At 50.8% G+C, this 14,731-nt stretch overlaps 1 pseudogene; it reads right to left on the bottom strand.

The window, feature by feature from the left end:
• Nucleotides 1–10,831: 10,831 nt before the first annotated feature.
• LOC141476067 (uncharacterized) lies at nucleotides 10,832–12,456 on the bottom strand (annotated as a pseudogene).
• Between the last annotated feature and the right edge of the window lie 2,275 nt (nucleotides 12,457–14,731).

Genomic DNA, 14,731 nt, shown 5'->3' on the forward strand with positions numbered 1-14,731 from the left:
AAACAAAAAAAACAGTCAAAGAGCTGAAACGGGTGATTTATTTTAATAATAAAGGGTTTGGGGGGTGGTCGAGGGCATCTTTTAGCCGCTGGGGGGGGGAACGACGACCTTGGGGGGGGCTGTGAGATGAACATAAAGGGGGGGTCTGGGGGGGAGGGGTGGGATGAGCCTGGGGGGGTCTGAGGGGCTGAGAGATGAACATAAGGGTGGGTTGGGGGGGCTCCAGGGCTTTGAGGGGGTTTGTGGGGGACTTTGGGGGGGCTGGGGGCATTCAGGCGCGTCAGGAAGTATTTAGTGGTGCTGGGGGTGGTTTGGGGGGGTCTCAGAGGGCACCCGCCTGTCCTTGTAGGCTTTGGGGGGGGGAGGTGCGGGGGGGCTGTTGCATCTTGGCGGGGGGTAAAGGGGCTGGGAGGGGTCACTGGAAAAGGCGGGGGGGGGGCATGTTAGGTCCCGGTCCCATTCCGTGACTCTCAGGCCTTGGTGAGGGTGGGTGGTGGGGAGGGGTCCCCCACTGCAGTGGGGCACGACGGTCATTTATAGTCCCTGTCGGCCCGTAGCGGGGCCCATCGATGTGACAGTCACGGAATCACGGAGTTGTCGGAGTTGGAAGGGACCTCTAGAGACCATCCGGTCCAACTCCCCTGCTGAAGCAGGGCTGCCCAGAGCACATCGCTCGGGAGCATCCAGGCGGGTCTCGAAGATCTCCAGGGAAGGGGACTCCACCCCCTCCCTGGGCAGCCTGTTCCAGGGCTCTGCCACCCTCACAGGAAAGAAGTTTCTCCTCATATTTGGATGGAACTTCCCATGTTCCAGCTTGTGCCTGTTGCCCCTCGTCCTGTCACTGGGAACCCCTGAAAAGAGTCCGGCTCCATCCTCCTTCAACCCACCCTTTAGGTACTTGTAAACACAGATAAGGTCTCCCCTCAGCCTTCTCTTCTCCAGGCTGAAGAGCCCCAGCTCTCCCAGCCTTTCCTCATCAGGGAGATGCTCCAATCCCTCAGTCATCTTTGTTGCCCTGCGTTGGACTCTCTCCAGTAGTTCCCTGTCTCTCTTGAACTGGGGAGCCCAGAACTGGACGCAGTATTCCAGTTGTGGCCTCACCAGTGCAGAGCAGAGGGGGAGAATGACCTCCCTCCACCTACTGGCCACACTCTTCCCTACGCAGCCCAGGATCCCGTTGGCCTCTTGGCCACAAGGGCGCACTGCTGGCTCATGGAAAGTTTGCTATCCACCAGGACTCCCAGATCCTTCTCCTCAGTAGTGCTTTCCAGAAGATCCATCCCTAACCTGTATCGGTGCCTGGGGTTCTTCCTCCCCAGGTGCAGGACCCTACGCTTGCCCTCGTTGACCCTCATGAGGTTCTTCTCTGCCCAGCTCTCCAGCCTGTCCAGGTCATGCTGGATGGCGGCACAGCCCTCTGGAGTGTCGACCAGCCCTCCCAGTTTGGTGTCATCAGCGAACTTGCTGAGGATACACTCTGTCCCCTCGTCCAGGTCATTGATGAATATGTTGAACAGGACTGGGCCGAGTATTGACCCCTGGGGGACACCGCTGGTTACAGGCCTCCAGCTTGACCCTGCTCCATTAATTATGACCCTCTGAGTTCTGTCACACAGCCAGCTCCGTCATTTTTGAGAGGTCTTGGAGAACAGGTGAAGTGCCTGAGGACTGGAGGAAGGCAAATATCACACCAGTCTACAAAAAGGGCGAGGAGGAGGACGCAGGGAACTACAGGCCGGTTAGTCTCACCTCCATCCCTGGGAAAATAACGGAGAGACTCGTTCTGGGTGTCATCTCCAAACACGTTGAAGATCAAGAAGTTACTGGACGTGGTCAACACGGATTTACCAAGGGTAAATCATGCTTGACCAGTCTGATAGCCTTCTGTGACGTTATAACTGGATGGCTGGATGAGGGGAGAGCAGCAGATGTCATCTACCTTGACTTCAGCAAGGCTTTTGGCACTGTCTCCCACTGTGCTCATCCCATCGGTGTCCCACACGGTTGCTGCACGAGCCCCCTCCCCCCCGCCCTGCCTCTGCCTCGTGAGCAGCGCTGGGCCTTGAGAAACAGGCAAGTTTTTGGGTTAAACAGGGTAGAGTTTTGAGAACCAAGGACACAAATCCTTTGTTATGGGTACACCGGCGATAGAAGTCCTGCGGCGAGCGGGCTTTGAGGCATCTTATCGATCTGTCGGGCTCTTACATCCACCCCGCGGCTCGAAGGTCCCCGAGGAGTTCTTCAGGACCCGTGGTGGGTGAGGAGGGGGGAGGGAAAGAGGGAGAATTAGGCAGGAGTTTACACAATATTTAGGGGCAAAGAAACAGGTTCTGGGACGGCCCGTACACACTTCACGCCGTTAGGGGAGACAGTAGGTACAAACTCCGTATTTTGTACCGCACTTTGAATCCATCGTATTAAACACGGAATTATACACGGTAAGAAGAAAAGCATTGCAGTTCCACACAGCAAGTAGAACAGAATTCGTTTGACCCATGGACCTCCTAGAAGCCAGGAAAAGGGATCAATTTCCCGGTCTTTCCAGGTTTGGACAGGGACGTGGGCTAACTTTCTTATCCCAGAGGTTATTTGTTTGACAATCTGGCCGTTATCATCAATTTTTAAGCAACAATTTGAGTCATTCAATTTACCACAAACACCTCCTCCTTCAGCCAGCAGGTGGTCGAGAACCACGTGGTGTTGCAAAATTGGGGTTTGCATTTGCGTGGCCTGGCCCCCCAACAGATCTGGGGCGCGAGCAGTTTCGTTAGTAACGATTCCTAAAACAGCTTGAAGGTGAATTATGCGGTTTAGGTTATAGATGGGTTCTCGAGCACCGCTAATTAACTCAGTAGGATTCCAGGTGGCTGGCCCGTGATGTTCAATGGTTTGTTGCGGGGGACCAGCCATCTTTTCCCCATTTTTGGCTACTTCCAGGTGTCAGACTGGTGTCAATAGATCGCTTATTCCGTGTGAGATCATCGTACAGCTTAACACTTAGATCATTACCACCGCTTTCGGGAAGGAGGACAAACAAAGGGTGGATTCCTCCAACGTAACCTGTTCCTGTCCAATTTGCTGGTGGCATTTCGTGTGCATGGTGTCCACAGATCCAATAGTGGCCTTGCGGTGCTCTGGTGCCATTTTCAAATAGACCAGTGGGAGTCTAGGGCACCTGAAAAATAGGTCGAATTACTCAATCCTAAAGGGGTATGGAATGCCAAATTTTGCCATGGACTGGAATGGTGGGCTCTATCTATAACACTGCAACACCAAGCACCCGTGCTATTCCTCCAGTTACAACTTATGTTTTTTTCTGGTGTATACCAACAGTCTGTGTGGACAGTTATATTTACCGGAGACCAGAAGCCAGAAAACAGCTTCACGTGCCCCGATTCATTCACCCAAACCTATCGAGGACCTTTGGCAGTGAAGTTAAATTGCTTTCGGATACCACAAAAAGATCATTAGGGGGAGACGCGTGATTCCCACGTGTGAAGGTCCAATTACAAGTGCTGATCCCTACAAAGGTACCACCTGGTTGAGTGCGGCTCAGACAGTATTGGCCTCGAGCTGGGTATCGGATTGGCCAAGGAGATGGTGAGCTTTCTTCTTCCCAACAGATGTCCCTTTTTTCTTCGCTGTAATTGCTCACTAGCCATTAGGGGAAACAGGGACCGAGGTCCACGGCCAGGTCGCTGAACCAAGTGGTCCTCCGCACACCCAACAATTAGTGAGGTTGAATGCCCGGGCTACAGAGGTCCCTAACGTCACAAACTCATTTTTCTATTCAGTAACATCTATGAGACTACAGCTTCCCCAAGAGCTAAGGGTAAAGAGTTGCCCAAAACAGTTTCTGTGATGATACACAATACATCCTAAAAGCATAAGCGAAACAAAGCAATTGTACCAATACGATGCAAAGGATTAAAGCATTAAAGCCTACATATATCTTCAGTACAGCTTGCAGTAGAGTCTTTGGTTTTTGGTGGACTGTTCCTGGAAAGACAAGATGAAAGAAAAGCCATCCTCGGTTCAAAACGGGAAGCGGGATTACAGATACTAAAAAGATGGGACGGTCCATCTAGTATTAATTTTGTATTCTTTGTCTAGGGCATCTTTTGCAATCCAGGTATATTTCTTAAGGGGTGTACCCAATGCTAGGGGAACTGCTCCTATCGTAGGTAGTTCCACCAGGACTGGTTGTCCAGGGTAATGCGAGGGTTTACTGGGGTGGTCTGGGCCAGGAGCTGTTGGGACTATGGTAGGAGCTTGTGGGCTAAAGGCTGTAATTTTGGGGCATCCATTCACCCCCCACCGGCTGTTACCGTGGGCAACAGCTTCCGAAAGGCTGTTTGTCCCACTCTGATTCATGGGGTTTGAGGAGGCCATTAGTACGTTCCACTGTTCCATTAGCCTGAGGATAGTACGGAGTGTGAAATACCCATTGAATTCCTTTCTCTTTGGCCCAGTCCTGAACAATTTTAGCTGTAAAGTGAGAGCCATTGTCCGACTGAATTGCCTGAGGCTTAGGAAGGGTACTAAGCCACAGTTGCAAGGCTTTAACAGCGTTCTCTCCTGTGGCACGGGGAAAAGCCTCGGCTTGCACTAGGCCTGATGTTATTTCTACCCCTACTCGTACATAATATTTTCCATTAGATCTTGGGAATGGACCCACGTGATCTATTTGCCAGGCACCCCACAGTCCTTCACCCGTTCGAATACGTAGTGGGTCTTCCCTAAGAGGATGTTTTCCTAATGGCGCGCGGCATCGGCCACGAGCTGGAATACAAGTCTGACAATTTCCTCGGGTGACTGGCCAACCTCTTGTTTGAGCTTCTCCATGCAGATCTTTTGCCCCAGTGTGCCCCCTTTTCACATGTAACCATTCCAGAAGTCGTTCCCAATTCTCCCCTATTGGTTCATTTTGCGAGGGGGCAAGTCGGGCCATCTCATCGGCTTCATTGTTCCATCGGCTAGCCGGAGTTTCGTGGGTCTGGTGGGAGGCAATCCATGCCACTGCAAAGCTCCCTTGTTTAGCAATTGCTGGAATATCTTGCCACTTTTCCTTTAACTTCCCCCCCGTTCTGTTCCCAGAATGGGAGCCACTCAGTGCACCCTTAAAAGACAGCGAAAGAATCAGTGTAGATATAGGCAGGAGAGGTAGATTGATCCTCGTGCTGAAAGACATTGCACACAGCCAATAATTCTCCTACTTGAGCACTGCCTTATCCTTCAGGGACTATTTTTGTGTCCAGTTTTGGGCCCCTTACAACAAAAGAGACATTGAGGGGCCGGAGCAGGTCCAGAGAAGGGCAACGGAGCTGGTGAGGGGTCTGGAGAACAAGTCTTGTGAGGAGCGGCTGAGGGAGCTGGGGGCGTTCAGCCTGGAGAAAAGGAGGCTGAGGGGAGACCTTCTCGCTCTCTACAACTCCCTGAAAGGATGGTGTAGCTGGGGGGGGGTCGGTCTCTTCTCCCAAGTCACAGGCGATGGGACAAGAGGAAACGGCCTCAAGTTGCCCCAGGGGAGGTTCAGACTGGACATTAGGAAAAATTTTGACACCGAAAGGGTTATCAAGCCTTGGAATGGGCTGCCCAGGGAAGGGGCTGAGGCACCATCCCTGGAGGTGTTCAAAAGACGGGTTGACATGGTGCTGGGGGACATGGTTTAGTGATGGTTTTTTTTGTCAGAGTTAGGTTGATGGTTGGACTAGATGACCTTGAAGGTCCCTTCCAACCTGGGTGATTCTATGATCAATTCTCTTTTCCACCCAGAGATCTCACCTCCGCGGGAAGACTCTCGGGTGTCCCCAGGAAGAAGCCGGACACCGTCTGATGGACCGGTAAAGACGACGTCGTTTACTGGACTCACTGGAAGGCGTCTCCATGGGCGAACGCATCCAAGGGCTCGGTGCTGGAAGACAGAGAGACAGTATTAAACCACACAAATTAAAGCACTTAAAGCTTTATCTCCCTAGGAACGCTTAGTGACAAGGTTTACGCAGCTTCCTAAGACCCTCGTGTTTAATTAGAGCAAAAACCAAACAGAAATCATGTTGTATGAGATTTTGGGAGGAGGTGACGGGAAAGGGAAAGAGGTCTTGAGACCTAAATTTTTACTACTTCATGTGAAAAAGAAAACAAGACAGAAGTTCATTCTTTAACACAGACTTCTGCAGCATCCAAAAGTTCAGCTGAAGCTCACAAAAGAGCAACTTTCCAGCTGGCTTTTTTAATAAGTTTTCTTGGTTTTCCGGGACAGACCAGGCATATTTTTATCAGGTTGTAAAAGCAGCAAAAAAGAACACCCTAAAAATAATTCTGCCGGAAGTACCTCCATTTCAGCCATTCTGCAGCTCTAAAAAAAAAGAAAAAGCCCGATCTCCCTTCTTTTCCCAACTTCTTAGATCATTTAAAAAGGAGGAAACAGCGGCATGGAAAAGCCAAAAGCTAAAATAATAAGACAGAAGATTCGGGGCTTGTTTTATTTCTTTAGAGATCACACTTTGTACACAATCCTTATGTCTCATAGAAACGTCATCAAAGAGATCCCACATAAAATCAGTGTTTTGCTCACATGGCAATTGATGTTCTTGGTGACAGACCTACTCCTTCCTCATGGACCGTTCACAGAAAGACCAAAAATGCAGTAACGGAAAAAAAACCAACACATTTAAACGTATGTAAAAGGTTGTTAGACCAAGTGTTATCATTCAAGAAGACAGAGTAACTTGCTGCAGAAATTAATTAGAATTCAGTGTGTCAGACTAGTAAGGTTTCTTTCAGAGGATCACACAAATAGCCGTAGGGAAAATAATTCCGTATGGGTTACAACTGGGCTTAGACACCAACCCTTCCCCCGCCCCCCGATAACAAAAGCATTAGAAGAGAAAGAGGAATTGACTTTTGCCCATCTCTCATGTAAGATTTAGACAAGAAGTAGATAGAAGCAGAGTGGAAGGCAGATGCAGGCTGGTGGGTTCAATGCAAAGGCTTTGGACAAACCTAGAAAGAAGTATTTCCAAATGATGTCAACCAGGATTCAGGCAACTCAAAAAGATTTAAGGTTTTATATTTCTCTGTTCTTACACGTGTCTCTTCCGGCTTTTGCTTTCTACTCCATTTTCTTGAGTTCAGGGTATTTAAACGGTCGTTGCGTAAATCTGTAGAAGTTATTAGCACTTCTTTAAACATTTAAACTTTGCAGTTTTTCTACCTCAAAAGCAGCAAGCTCAAAAAATAGGATAGCTACCCAACTCCAATCTAGTACATTACCGCTCCTGCAGTAATTATATTTTCATTAACAGCCTTTATCTTGATGTAGCACAACAAAGCCGAGTTCCATCCTCTTTCCCAAGGTCGAAACGATGCACAACCCAAGCACTAAAAATAATAATTGTGTGAGCCGATGCAGGCAGGACGCAGGAACAACCACAAAAACACAGATTAAAGGCAAAGAACAAATTTAACCTCAGCACCTCATGGATCGGGGAATCTCTGAGGCAGTCCCCGGGCAGAGGAAGGCAAGCAGGGGATGCAGGAGCAAGATGATGAGGGGCCTGGAGCACCTCTCTGATGAGGAAAGGCTGAGGGACTTGGGTCTTTTTAGTCTGGAGAAGAGAAGACTGAGGGGGGATCTGATCAACGCCTATAAATACTTAAAGGGTGGGTGTCAGGAGGACGGGACCAGTCTTTTTTCAGTGGTGCCCAGGGACAGGACAAGAGGAAACGGGCACAAACTTGAATTTAAGAAGTTCCACCTAAACACGAGGAGGAACTTCTTTCCTGTGAGGGTGGCAGAGCTCTGGAACAGGCTGCCCAGGGAGGTGGTGGAGTCTCCTTCTCTGGAGACGTTCAAACCCCACCTGGACACCTTCCTCTGGGACCTGCTCTGGCAGGGTGTTGGAGGAGATGATCTCCAGAGGTCCCTTGCAACCCCATGTGATTCTGTGATTCCATAATGTGGTGATACCATGGGCAGTTTTGCCCAGGGACTTACAGAAGTCGCTTTTGATGAATCTGGTTTTCAGGAATCCTTTCGTACATCATGCCGCTGCCTTTAGATACATTCAGCACAGGGAGCTCTCGAGGTTTCATCTGTAGGACACGCAGGACCTGCCACCGGGGTGTTCCTGCCCAGGGTCTGAGCTGGGAGCCGTGATTTGCTGCGGTCCATTCCCTGTGAGTGTCACTCTGAACTTCCTGAAAGATCTAGAAACACCAGTGGTGTCCCCCGGGGCTGGGTGCTGGGGCCAGTTCTCTTCAACATCTTCATCAATGATCTGCAGGAGGGGATTGAGTGCTCCCTCAAGCACTTCAGAGACGACACCAAGCTGGGTGGGATGTTGATCTGCTGGAGGGCAGGAAGGCTTTGCAGAGGGATCTGGACAGGCTGGATCGATGGGCCGAGGCCAATGGGATGAGGTTCCACAAGGCCAAGTGCCGGGTCCTGCCCTTGGGTCACACCAATCCCATGGATGCTCCAGGCTGGGGCAGAGCGGCTGGAGCTGCCCCAAGGAAAAGGACCTGGGGGTGTTGGTCGACTGTGGGCTGAACATGAGCCAGCAGCGTGCCCAGGTGGCCAAGGAGGCCAACAGCCTGTGTCAGGAACAGCGTGGTGAGTAGGACTCGGGAGGTGACCGTCCCCCTGTACTGGACACTGGGGAGGTCCCACCTCAAGGGCTGTGTCCGGTTTTGGGCCCCTCACCACAAAAAAAGACCTTGAGGTGCTGGAGCGGGTCCAGAGAAGGGCAACGGAGCTGGTGAGGGGTCTGGAGACCTTCTGAGGAACAGCCGAAGGAGCTGTGGGTATTCAGTCTGGAGAAGAGGAGGCTGAGGGGAGACCTTCTCACTCGCTCCAACTCCCTGAAAGGCGGGTGTAGCCGGGGGGGGGGTGTCGGTCTCTTCTCCCAAGGAACAGGCGATGGGACGAGAGGAAACGGCCTCAAGTTGCACCAGGGGAGGTTCAGATTGGATATTGGGAACAATTTTTCCATGGAAAGTGTTATGAAGCCTTGGAATGGGCTGCCCAGGGAAGGCGTGGAGGCACCATCCCTGGAGGGATTCAAAAGCCCGGTTGAGATGGTGCTTAGAGACATGGGTCAGTGATGGCTTTTATCAGCGTTGGGTTCATGGTTGGAGCAGATGATCCCACAGGTCCCTTCCGACCCCGACAATCCCATGGTTCTATGATTGTGTCACCTCCATTGGTCAAACCAGGAGTCGAGAGGGACCCTTCACCCGGCTTCTCCCGTCCTTCTCTCCTACTCCTCTCCTTTGGTCTGTTGCCACCTGCCAGAATTTTAAGGTAAAAATAGTCCCTTCAAGTAAAGGGACATCAGGCCCAGTAAGAACTGCTCCCCCTAAATTAATGAACCCCTCCCCTCCTTTAATTAGTTACCCCCCTGTCATTAATTGCATCCCCCCCCAGCGGCGGTGTCGGGCAAGGAACAATCCTGCTGCGTCTGCTCCGGCCGAGCCCTGAACCCCGAAAACCTCCCGGTTCGCTGCGAGAAGTGCGGCCATGGTGAGTGCGCCCTGTAAGGACCCGACAGAAAGACTGATAGGACGAGGAGGACCTTCAGGATCTTTTTGCCGAAAGCGTAATGACCATCCTGATTGAGAGAACCCCCACTCAATTTGCACAGGATCCGTGGGATATACAGGGCCAAGTGCCTGGTGATTCGCTGCTTCATGTATTAAAAGCTGCAAAGCTTCTTCACGAATGGGGTCCAGTCCCAAGACACACCTGTTCTCAGTAAGTCATACAAAGGTCTGGCAATGATAGAAAAGTCTGGGATATGTTTTCTCCAAAACACGAGCAATCCCAACACATGCTGCAACTCTTTCTTTGATCCGGGCATTTTTCCCTGGTCTAGCGTGGTAAGAGTATCTTTAGGAATGCAGGTCATTCCTCCTTTCCACAAGATTCCTAAGAATTTAACCTCGTTGGAGGGGGCTTGAACCTTTTCAGGTGGAATCTTTAGTCCTAAGCTCTCCAAATGGACAATAATGTCATTTTGTGTTTTTTGAGCCTTTTCTGTCTGATTTCCTCCTATTAGCACATCATCGATGTATTGGTAAATTCTGACTCCTTCTTCTAGCGGGATCAGTTCAAGTTCTTTTGCTAAAGCATGGTGGGCTAATGCGGGAGAATGCTTGTACCCTCGAAACGATCCTGGTCCTCAGGTTGCAGAGGGACCATTGAAAACATATCCTTAACATCGATAGTTGCCATAACAGGGTGAGCTCGCTCCTGGGTAGTAGCTGTGAGGTCAGCTGGTTTTGGCACTGCAGCTGTTAATGGACCAGTATTTGCATTTACTCTTGGATAATCTACAGTCAATCTCCATTTGCCATTTGGCTTTCGGACTGGCCGTACCGGGGAATTAAAAGGAGAGTGAGTAGGACCGACAGCTCCTTGTTCCCTTAAGTCCTCTAACAGTGGGGCTATTCCCTCTCGTGCCCCGAGGGGTTTGATGTTTGTTATTTTCAAGGGGGGAAGTGGGGGTGCGGTTTGTAAAAGTCGCACCTCCACTGCACCAAAAGACCAGCTCCCTCCCCCTGTGTCCGTCCACTTTCTATCTTTCAAGACACCCAGCCCTAAGAGGTTAAGTGGGAATGGTCCGACAACCATTGGTGTTAAAACGGTTGTTTCCTCTCCCGGCAGTGTCCAGTTAACTGTGGCTAATGATTGTGCTTGTACATTGCCGACCGCATCAGCTACAACAACCCTCGCTTCCGTACTGAAATGCCACTACGGGACGCATCCTCAGTTCTCAAGGCTGAAATTCGAGCTCCAGTATCTACCAAAAATGTAATTGGGATTTTCTTAGGTCCTACAAAACAGGTAATCATAACATCTCCTCGCTGGTTCATAGGGAGCTGTCTGATACGTAGCCAGGCCCCTCCGCTCCTCCGCCCGCTGTTGAGAAGCGGAGCAGTGAGTTTCCCGCAGATTCCTGCTGGAGAGATCGAAAGCGGGGGGGCAGCGGAGACTCGGGGTAGAATTGCCCGGCGTCTTTGTCCAGCTTGAAGTTAAATTTTGGGGAGCCACAGGTTTCTCGGGCCACTCCTTAACCAGTTTTTCTAGCGTGTCAGTTGGTAACCCATCCATCAGATCTCGGGGAGTACCTTTCTGCCATCCCATAGTCCACAAGGTATTTCGCCTCTTGGATATCTCCCTCCCGCCACTGACCCATTGTTTTTTCTCTGGCTCTGGCAGCCGGAGGGGTTTCTAGCTCTGTCTGTCTTAACCCTTTCGAGTCTGGTTTGGCAGAGGGGACACTAACAGGACCATATTTTCACCCGTAGTTAATTAATTCTTGGGCAACTTCTCCCCATGTCCACGCCCTCCGGTTTGGATCTCTGTGATCGGGGGGTGCTCTTTCTTCCCCTTCCTCTGCTGCAGCTGCCTCACCTCGGCACGCTGCCCTAATGGTTCCTCGCAGCTGTGTACCGATTGGTTTCAAAGAGCCAGGGAGTCCTCTTATCGGCGGTGCCGTTCATTCGGGGTCTACTGGCAGCATCACGGGGGATTCTCGTTGGAGTCTAAGCTCATGGTTGGACATCATTTGCAGGCAAACCCCTTTTTGCACACTTTCCACTATCTGATCGACCGACCCGGAGATAGCAAGGGGGTCTCCTCCTTCTGAAGGACTGAGACCTCCGGCCCAATAGGCTGCTTTTTGAGTTAGGGACCAGGGAGCCCGGTGGTGGCCAGTAGTTAAGAACATTCCAGGGGCCCAATATCCTTCAGCTTCCTTCTCACTTAACAGTACCTGATCTCCACCCGATGAGGACACTCTCCACACATACTCTGTCTCTGACTCCCTGGGAGCACGGCTAAATTCTTTCTTTAGTTTAGCTAATTCCACAGCGGAGTAAGGCATTTCCTTAATGGTAAGTTGAGGGGCAGCATTTTGACCATCGTCAAACTCATACTCCACTTTGACAAGAGGCCTGGAGCGAACAAGGAGGGGCTTTCCCCTCGTCCAATTTAGCTTTCGCTTCGCCTAATTCTGTGCTGGGGTATAAGGGATCTCTTCTGCTCCCGTCCGCAAGGAGTTGTTCTTTAAGGGCGGACTGCAAACAACTCGCCTGAGCTCGCTCTTGATCTCACTGCCCCTTTAACTCCTCCACTCCTCCTTGCAAAGATGATTGTACCAGAGTCTGCAGAGACTATACAATTTGAGACTCGGCGCCGCGTCGCTGATCCCGAGCTTCTACGGCAGCAACTGAACTAGCACCCAGAACGGCGCATAGAATAGATTGCCCTTTTCCAAAGCAAAGTCTGGCATCCCTTTGTAAGGCGCTGATTCGATCGGAAACACTCTGCAGATTATGCCAATTATCTCGTGCCCAATCACTACCCGGTACTGAAGGGCGCGCATTATGTTTTTCCAAAAGATCAGACAAAACTTCTCGCCCCGAAGGGGGTGAGAGGCTCTCACTCATATTTACTCAACAACAACAAAAAAAATCAAAACTCAAATCTGGTTTTCAACAACAAAGGTCGGGGGCAGTCACTCGGAGAGGTCGCACATAGCACACTAAACAATTCAACACAGATTCCCACCCCCTTACGTCTCCGAGAGGCACACACGTATGTTCACAGACCACTAACAGTCAATAAACAAATCCAAAAATAAATTCCTACTGTTCACAAAAACTTCAGCACTTCTCCAATACACACAATAAGCAAATAGTAAAAACAGCACTCCCAGTCCCCAGAATCATAGAATCATAGAATCATAGAATGGCTAGAGTTGGAAAGGACCTTAAAGATCATCTAGTTCCAACCCCCCTGCCATGGGCAGGGACACGTCTCACTAGAGCAGGTTGCTCAAAGCCCCATCCAGCCTGGCCTTGAACACTTCCAGGGATGGGGCATCCACAACTTCCCTGGGCAACCTGTTCCAGTGCCTCACCGCCCTCACTGTAAAGAATTTCTTCCTTATATCTAATCTAAATCTCTTCTCTTCCAATTTAAAACCATTGCCCCTTGTCCTGTCACCACTCTTCCTGACAAAGAGTCCCTCTTCAGCTCTTCTGTAGGCTCCCTTCAGGTATTGATAGGCTGTTATAAGGTCTCCCCGGAGCCTTCTCTTCTCCAGGCTGAACAACCCCAGCTCTCTCAGTCTGTCTTCATAGGAGAGGTGCTCCATCCCTCTGATCATCCTCGTGGCCCTCCGCTGGACCCGTTCCAACAGGTCCATGTCCTTTCTGTGTTGAGGACTCCAAAGCTGGACACAGTACTCCAGGAGGGGTCTCACGAGCGCAGAGTAGAGGGGCAGAATCACCTCGCGAGACCTCTGGCCACACTTCTCCTGATGCAGCCCAGGACACGGTTGGCTCTCTGGGCTGCCGGTGCACACTGCCTGCTCATGTTGAGCTTCTCATCCATAAGCACTCCCAAGTCCTTCTCCTCGGGGCTGCTCTCCAGCCGTTCTCCACCCAACTTGTATTTGTGCCTGGGGTTGCCACGTCCCAGGTGCAGGACCCTGCACTTGGCCTGGTTGAACTTCATGCAATTTGCACGAGCCCACCTCTCCAGCCTGTCTAGGTCCCTCTGGATGGCATCCCTTCCCTCCAGCGTGTCAACTGCGCCACCGAGCTTGGTGTCATCAGCAAACTTGCTGAGGGTGCACTCTATCCCACTGTCCATGTCACCGACAAAGATGTTAAATAGTACTGGTCCCAGTACCGACCCCTGCGGAACACCACTCGTTACTGGCCGCCACCTGGACATTGAGCCATTGATTGTAACCCTTTGGATGCGGCCATCCAGCCAGTTCCTTATCCACCAAGTGGTCCATCCATCGAATCCATGAGTTTCCAATTTTGAGACCAGGATGTCGTGCGGGACAGTGTCAAATGCTTTGCATAAGTCCAGGTAAATGACGTCAGTCGCTCTGCCCTTGTCTACCAAGCCTGTGGCAGTATTGTAAAAGGCCACCAAATTTGTCAGGCACGATTTGCCCTTGGTGAAGCCATGTTGGCTGTTTCCAATCACTTCTTTATTCTCCATGTGCCTTAGCAAGGATTTCAGGAGGATCTGCTCCATGATCTTGCCAGGCACAGAGGTGAGACTGACCGGCCTGTAGTTTCCCGGGTCTTCTTTGTTTCCTTTTTTGAATATTGGAGTTATGTTCCCTTTTTTCCAGTCAGTGGGAACTTCACCAGACTGCCACGATTTCTCAAATATGATGGAGAGGGGCTTAGCAACTTCGTCCGCCAGCTCCCTCAGGACCCGTGGATGGATTTCATCAGGTCCCATGGACTTATGCACCTTCAGGTTCTTTAAGAGGTCTCGAACCTCGTCTTCTTGTACTGTGGGTGGTTCTTCATTCCCAGAGCCCCTGTTCTTGCCCTCCGTGACTTGGGCAGTGTGGTTAGGGCCCTTGCTAGTGAAGACTGAGGCAAAGAAGTCATTCAGTAGTTCAGCCTTATCCACATCCTGGGTGACCAGGTCTCCCGTTTCCTTCCAGAGGGGACCCACAGCTTCCCTTGTCTTATTTTTATCCCTGATATATCTATAGAAGTTCTTCTTGTTATTTTTCACATCCCTGGCTAGATTTAGTTCTGCCTGGGCTTTCGCTTGCCTGATCAGGTTTCTGGTGACTCGGACAGCTTCTCTGTATTCTTCCCAGTCTACCTTTCCCTGCTTCCACCCTCTATAGGCCTCCTTTTTGGTCCTGAGTTTGTCCAGCAGTTCCTTGTTCATCCACGC

The sequence above is a fragment of the Numenius arquata genome, chromosome 28 (assembly GCF_964106895.1).
Source record: "Numenius arquata chromosome 28, bNumArq3.hap1.1, whole genome shotgun sequence".
Taxonomy (NCBI): Eukaryota; Metazoa; Chordata; class Aves; order Charadriiformes; family Scolopacidae; genus Numenius; species Numenius arquata.